This window comes from Lactuca virosa, chromosome 4 (assembly GCF_052849685.1).
Source record: "Lactuca virosa cultivar CGN04683 chromosome 4, Lactuca_virosa_CGN04683_v6, whole genome shotgun sequence".
Classification (NCBI taxonomy): domain Eukaryota; kingdom Viridiplantae; phylum Streptophyta; class Magnoliopsida; order Asterales; family Asteraceae; genus Lactuca; species Lactuca virosa.
Window position 1 is genome coordinate 245,385,376 of NC_136429.1, and position 6,998 is coordinate 245,392,373.

At 29.5% G+C, this 6,998-nt stretch overlaps 1 long non-coding RNA gene and 1 pseudogene across 5 annotated transcripts; one reads left to right on the forward strand and one right to left on the reverse strand.

Annotated features, from left to right (window-relative positions):
• The first annotated feature begins 206 nt into the window (after positions 1-206).
• Positions 207-3,645, forward strand: LOC145108164 (uncharacterized). 4 transcript variants are annotated; one of them, XR_013708090.1, is made up of 6 exons: positions 207-696; positions 808-900; positions 1,006-1,079; positions 1,197-2,148; positions 2,729-2,921; positions 3,163-3,645. It is a non-coding gene; the product is annotated as an uncharacterized LOC145108164 (long non-coding RNA). The 4 variants fall into 4 exon arrangements; XR_013708089.1 differs by having other exon boundaries at positions 1,197-1,252; positions 2,096-2,921; XR_013708087.1 differs by having other exon boundaries at positions 1,197-2,921.
• Positions 3,646-4,900: 1,255 nt separating this feature from the next.
• On the reverse strand, positions 4,901-5,679 carry LOC145105774 (large ribosomal subunit protein eL32z pseudogene; annotated as a pseudogene). The gene is made up of 3 exons (XR_013707405.1): positions 5,577-5,679; positions 5,312-5,493; positions 4,901-4,907 (listed from the first exon to the last, which is right to left on the reverse strand). The product of XR_013707405.1 is annotated as a large ribosomal subunit protein eL32z pseudogene (transcript).
• Between the last annotated feature and the right edge of the window lie 1,319 nt (positions 5,680-6,998).

Here is a 6,998-nt window from a genome sequence, read left to right on the forward strand (position 1 = left end):
TATGTACAATGAGTTTATGCATTAAAAAATCTTGAATCATTTGAAAAAGTCAAGATAATAATCCATGAATTGTTTGCGTTTGAATTAATATTCCTCACTTTCATCCACTTGAATCGGTCAACCCTTACTTTCAGCCACTTGAACAGTTCAAACACGAGCTATATTAACATATTTCCATCTCACTTATTTAAAACCCTAAAATTCTAAACTTTCTTGGTCGAAGACGAACTCATCTTCACCACCGTTGCCTATCTATTGCAGTTTTCTAACTCTTATGTCGTTCTCTCTTCTTCGGTATCTTCTTCTTCTAATGATTTTGTTTAATTTTTGTTTTGCAGAAGGTTTTGGAGGTGGAGGTTCTTAAAGTAACGCCAATCGGATACCATCTCGCAAGCCATCACCTATAATACTCCACTCCATCCTTCACCCATACATCCTTTCCAACCAGCACACCTCCCCGATGCAATAGCCGTTACACCATCCTCAACACTTTATGTCATAGCGACTTCTCTGCCCTCATCTTGATCTGCCCACTATGACCATCATTATCCGCCACCAAGACTAACCCTCAAATCGACGGTCTCTCTATGTCTGCATCTGATGTCTCTGGACAAGAACATGGCTAAAGAAACTGGAAATGAAGCAAATCTAGGGTTTTTTTATTTCTGATTTTTCGATCGGATCTCAAACTGAACGGTTAGTTTTTTGTTTCTTTTCAAGCCCTCATAATTTGTTTTCAAATCGTTGTCTCCTTCTCCTCTTCAACCCTCTCTATCTTTTATCAAGATTTTTGATTTCTTCTTACAGGCTTTTGATCGTAGATCCAGTTCTACACCATAGTCATACCGTCGAGGTCGCTAAATCAGTTTTGGTTCATTACTTTGCATGTATATCCAGAAAGTACACTAAATGCTAATTTATCATTTATTCGATTGTAGTACTGCCACCCATGAACCATTTTGTGGGTTTTGACCATTTATTGTTTGATTTTTAAATCGCATGCAGGTGTGGTTTGAATCTCAGTAGGTCGGTATGTGCAACTTGATTTGTGAAATTGGTCCAACATTTGTTGTTCTCAGGTAGATGTGGCTTATTTGTATTTCTCAATTTTTTTATTTGCCAGGTTTGTATTTGGCATGATTTTCTCAACTTATATTTCATAAATCTTTATTTTTTATTTCCTATTCCTTTGACAGATTAATCCTTGAAGATGCATTTGGAAACAGCTAAAGAAAACTCCAACTTTCTATAGGTTCTTATCTGAATTTATGAACTTTTATTCCCTTTGGCACAAATCTGTTACAAGCATCACCCTAAGAAACCTTGAAATAACGAACCCATAAGATGAAGACAAATGATATTTCATGGCTGGAAGTCAGTTTTTGTCAATAATCTTCTATTTTCTTAAATGTTTTTGACATCTATTTGGATATTTTAATACTAATTTCTCTATTTCTATGTATAAACAAGACACTGGTTTAAGAAACAATTGTGTTATCTACACCATCCCATAACTATTTGTATATGTTACTGACATGAAACTTTTTTTCAGTTTGTAATATGTTACAGGGTTGGCCTAGAATATTTGTAGTAATTGTTATATGCTAAAGGTTTTATTATTCTACTTTTATTCTCAACAACGATGGCATCCCTAGCACGATAATAAGTTTTATTATTCTAATATATATTACCTAATTTTGATTTTTGTCTCTTTTTCATAATGCAAAATGTTTTAGGTAAGTTCTCATGTCATTAACTTTATTAAAGTTAATTATTTTTACAATAAATTCCTTAAATTTGACATAATATCGGTTTTGTGCTTCAGTGCATCCTTATATGTGAATTTGGTATTATTTGTATTTTTAGCACGAAATTGGAAGATATGCAAGTAATTTTGTTAGTCTTTTAGCTTTTTATTTTGATCGAATTATTTATAATCATTTTATTGTTACTAGCTTTAATATACTTCTTGATTTTGATATACTTTGTTAATTATAATAGAATATGAAAGCTATCATTAAATGTATTAACTATGTTGACAATGAACTACCCCAATTTGGCATAAACTTAATTTCTACACCATTCTCAAATCCAGTGTTTCAATAGAGATATGGTTTAGTGGGGTTTTCTATGCACCATGCAAAAAAGGTACAATTCCAAATACACCCTTTCTTTATGATGAAAATCACTAACGATTCTAAATATATCGTTTTGGTGATATTCTTAACGGAGTGATTAAGATGGGGTTTGATCGAAATGAGATTCTAGAATCACTTTGTAATTGTGTGCAAAATGATGTAATAATTAATAAATAACTTTATTTTTTATTGCATTTTATGGGGTTATTTTTGTCAAAATTTTGCTTTACAACACTGCCCCATGAAAATTTCAAGAAAAAAAGAGCATTAAACTAAATTTGAAAAAGAAGATTAAATGAAAGTATTATGCTATATTAGACAACAAAATGAAAGTACCTTGTGTTTTCTTGCATTTAACCCAATCAGGGGCCAAATGCAACAAATAGCAATATTCTTTCATTTTGGTGTCTAATGTAATATAGCATCTTACTTTTATTTCTTATTCTTTATTTTTTATTTTTATTTTCTTATTTAACCAACTTAGAAAGCATGATGTTGTGGAGAAAATTTATCGTAATCAAAAATTCAAAGTAAAGTATGTTATTATTCTTTGCAATTTCCCCTAATTTTGTTGATTGATTATTGAATAGGCACCATCAATGAGAAGAATGACAGTTGAACCAACTAAGTCACCCAAATACCCTACCGAAAATGAATTATGATTGGGTGTCAATTTCATTCCTTCTATTTAGTAAAAGGTATATGAAGATGACAAGTTGGAAAGAACCAAGCAACAAGTTAAAGTTGTGGCTATGTGATCTGTAAAGTAGTGGATGGAATTAGGTATTCTACTGAGCTAATCAATTTATTTATGTTTATTGTAAAAATTATTAAAAAGACGCAGTTACAAGTAGAATGTTATAGTAAGCAAGTTAATAGAAACTTATGGAAACAAAGTTTGAAAGTATGTTGCTATTATGTGTTAGGAAATGGAAGTAGGATGTTATTATGGGTTATGAAATGTATGTATGTTGCTATTATGCTATTTTCTGCAATTTCTAAGGTATTATCATCTTTTCTGTAGGATTGGGTGGTGCCGTAGTGGATATGAGGAAACTTGAAAATGCAGGATGCTTTTTCCCTTGGGTTTAAAATGATGGTAGTTTTGATACTAAGGTTTCCAGTGAATTGGTTAGTAATTTTGGAGGTCTATAGAAAAGATAATGGGAGATTGTTTAAAGATCTGCAAAATCAAGTATCTTTTTTTTGCTATATAAAAAAAATGATATGCAAATTGTGTCTACCAAAACAGGAAAAAACAAAAAATAAGGCTTCTATCTTTATTTTTACGCCAATATAAAAGTTAAAAATGAATGGAAATGGATTGAAAAACTTTGTTTATTTCTCAGCTTCTAATCGAACAAATCGAGGATGTACACCTCCCAATTTCTTTATTTGTTGTACAATTGTATCAATGTGGTCCCCATCATTTTGCGTCTTCTTGTCTTTTCATTTAATTCATGGATTATAGAAACATGAAATAATCAATAATAGACTTTTTATTCTATAGATTTTGTATGCATGGAGTTGTAATAGGATTGCATAGGAAGACCGACGTGATGCCTTTTAATTGGCTTTTTTTTGTGCGAAATCTTTACTTATTTCTTTAAGACTTATTGAAACAGAGATGTGAATGTCTTTATTAGATAAACAAATTTTTATTATAAATGGTGACAAAAAGGTTCTTAATGTTCATATTATGTTTGCTTGTGTAGTCTGAGAGTTTTGAATATTGTTTGGCAGGTTTACTTTAATTTTATTTTTAACTCACAACTTTCTTTATCTCAACCAAAATAACAACATACTCTCACTTTTAATCCATTCGAGAAACATATCTTATAATTTAAACCAGAAACATTAACCAAAAGCACTAACTTACGCTCCTTGAAATATGACATGTTTTCGAATGAAAATAATTGTCATAACAAATTATTCACACCCGTCGCTTGGCGCGGGTAAACGGTTAGTATATATATATATATATATATATATATATATATATATATATATATATATATATAGGCTTAGGTTATTTTGTTTTTACTAACTATTGTGTGCCAGAGTGCACAGATCTGGACCACCGGATGAATAAAATCAACAGTCATGATCTGAGGATATATGATATTACAATAGGGTAGCATGTATCATATAATCACACAAATTTCAGCAAAAGAGTATTTTGGTCAATTAACCTACTTTAAAAAAGGAAATTTTCGGATTTTAAGGGATCATTAATTCCCTTATTTTTAAAAAATCTGAATTTTTTAAATTAATTCTAATTAAATTTTAATATTATTTTTAATAATAACCGACTTTATTCTGTCAGAATAACAAAAAATCAACGATAAACTAATAAATAAATTTGCGGTTTTATTCTGGCAGAATATTGTTTCATTGAAGATACTTTTTATATTAAACATGTTTAAAGAATTATACAACATATTCTTATGAATAACATTTTCTAAACAATACAGATTTTATTCTTTAAGAATCACTATTTACATTCATCCGTAAAAAAAACTATAAACAATTATTAAATTCATTCTAAAAAAATTATGACTAATAATGGTTTAAGGATTACATTTATTCTTAAAGATTAAAACTAAAAATTGTTAAAAAAGAAAAAAAAACCGCAAAATCTAACAAAAACACTAATACATTTTGAAAGAATAACAATTTATAAATTCTGATAGAATACATTCTGCTAGAATACAATATTGTTCTCCATGTTTTCTTCATTTTTCACATTAATGGCAACCTCTTCAAAACCTAAATTCACAAAGAAAACATAATTAACTTTCAAATATTAAAAATTTTAGTGCATTAAATCGAATAAAACAATAAATTCTGATAGAATGTGATATACATTCAAATAGAATATAACTATAATTTCTACAAACCAACATTAACAATCATCCCTAAACTTGCAATGTATATTATTCTGAAAGAATGTAATGTTTCATTATTTAGGATGTCATTCTATAAGAATCGAGACCAATAACAAGAATGGAAACCAATTCTATTCTGACAGAATTGGTTACGGTAATTCACTATTCACTGCTTAAGTTGACAAGGAATTCAAGATTCTATTCTGACAAAATTAGAATTCGATATTCCATTCTAGATTATATAATGTAAACTTAAAAGTGAAGAATTGTAGAAATTATGTTTACCTGTTGTGCATCATAAGAACTTCAAGCTCCTTGGCGTTGTGAACAACAAATTTCTTGAAACCATTTGGCAAGTAATGACGGGTTTTCTTGTATGATCCGTATCCAATGTTGGGCATAAGAGTAACACCTTTGAACTTTCTCCTCACACGTGAATCAATACCCTTTGGTCTACGCCAGTTTTCCTGTTAGAATTATAAACACGATTTGAGCAAATAAATAGGTTGATTCAATGATAATGAGAAGATTATAGAGATAGATTGTGTACCTTGACACAGATTTTCCAATCACTGTGTGGCCTCTTGAACTTCTTGACCCTTTTCTTGACGATCTTCTTATCAAGCTTTGGAATCGCCATTGCTTACTATAAACAAGAGATGAAGAAACCAGGGTCAATTTTTTTCTTGTAGCTGTAAAGAAGCATCAATCAGCTTCAAATTCAGATAACAGAAGTAATAATACGAGAGCTCAAAAATATTAATCAAATCTACAACCGTATTAAGATCTAAAAGAAAATATTGTCATGTACTTCAACAAATTATCAAGCTCAAAATGCTATGGAATTATTCAATATGAACCAAATATACATACACATATCTCACTACAGTAACATATCTACAACATCGCGTCGCTGACTAAAACATCGATAACTAAAAAAAATAGATTGCGTACACTGGGTTAAAACAATTAAAACTTGTTGAAATTTAGATTCAATGAATCAATAGAGAACAAGTAATGAACGTATATCTTTTTCAGAAATGCTTCCAATATGTTACAAGATCTACAAACAACAGGTAGAGACACAGTATTTCGTTTACAGTTAGATGCAATAGGAGATAACAAACGGTAAATGAGGAAATGTGAACCTGATGGACTTCTTCAACAAATAGCCTGGAAAGAAAGATCCCGATGAAACGTGAACCTGATGGCCTTCTTCGAGAATTATTGTAATTGTGTTACAAATTTTACACCAAAACTCTAGTAATCAGTAGAAATCATTTCAGAAGTGTTTTGCTTTTCAAGATTTGGTGCTGAATTTGGTGCCGCACAAGGAGAATTGAGAGGAAGGGAGGAGTGAGACAGAAGGCTGCATCGTTTTGATATTAAATTAGGGCTTCCACCTTCGCTACCTTCATTGCCTTCCAAGCCGCTTTCGTTGCATTCCAATTTCTATCGTGATTGACTTTGATATCCCATAATTAAAGGGATAATAAATATATTAATTATCTACCATAATTAAATATACAAAGATTACTATAATACCCTTAAATGATTTATTTAACTGTTTATTTTTTCCTAAATTACTATTGGTGCATTCATGTACATAATAGTTGTTAAAAACATTTGAACATATCTCTCTCTCTCTCTCTCTCTATATATATATATATATATATATATATATATATATATATATATATATATATATATATATATATAACTTTTTTTAAACAAATATTTAATACTTAAAATATCAAAAATGACCCAAATAAAAAAAATGGTTTTATAAGTTATATTCAGGTTATTTTTAACAATAAATAAAAGTAATATAATATTGAAAAATATATTTAATTATATTTATATTTAATTGGAATACATGAGTAAAATAGTTTTTATATTCCAATCATCTATCTTATGATGTTATATTAATCTGTACAACGCACCAGATACATCTAGTTAGTTATAATATCAA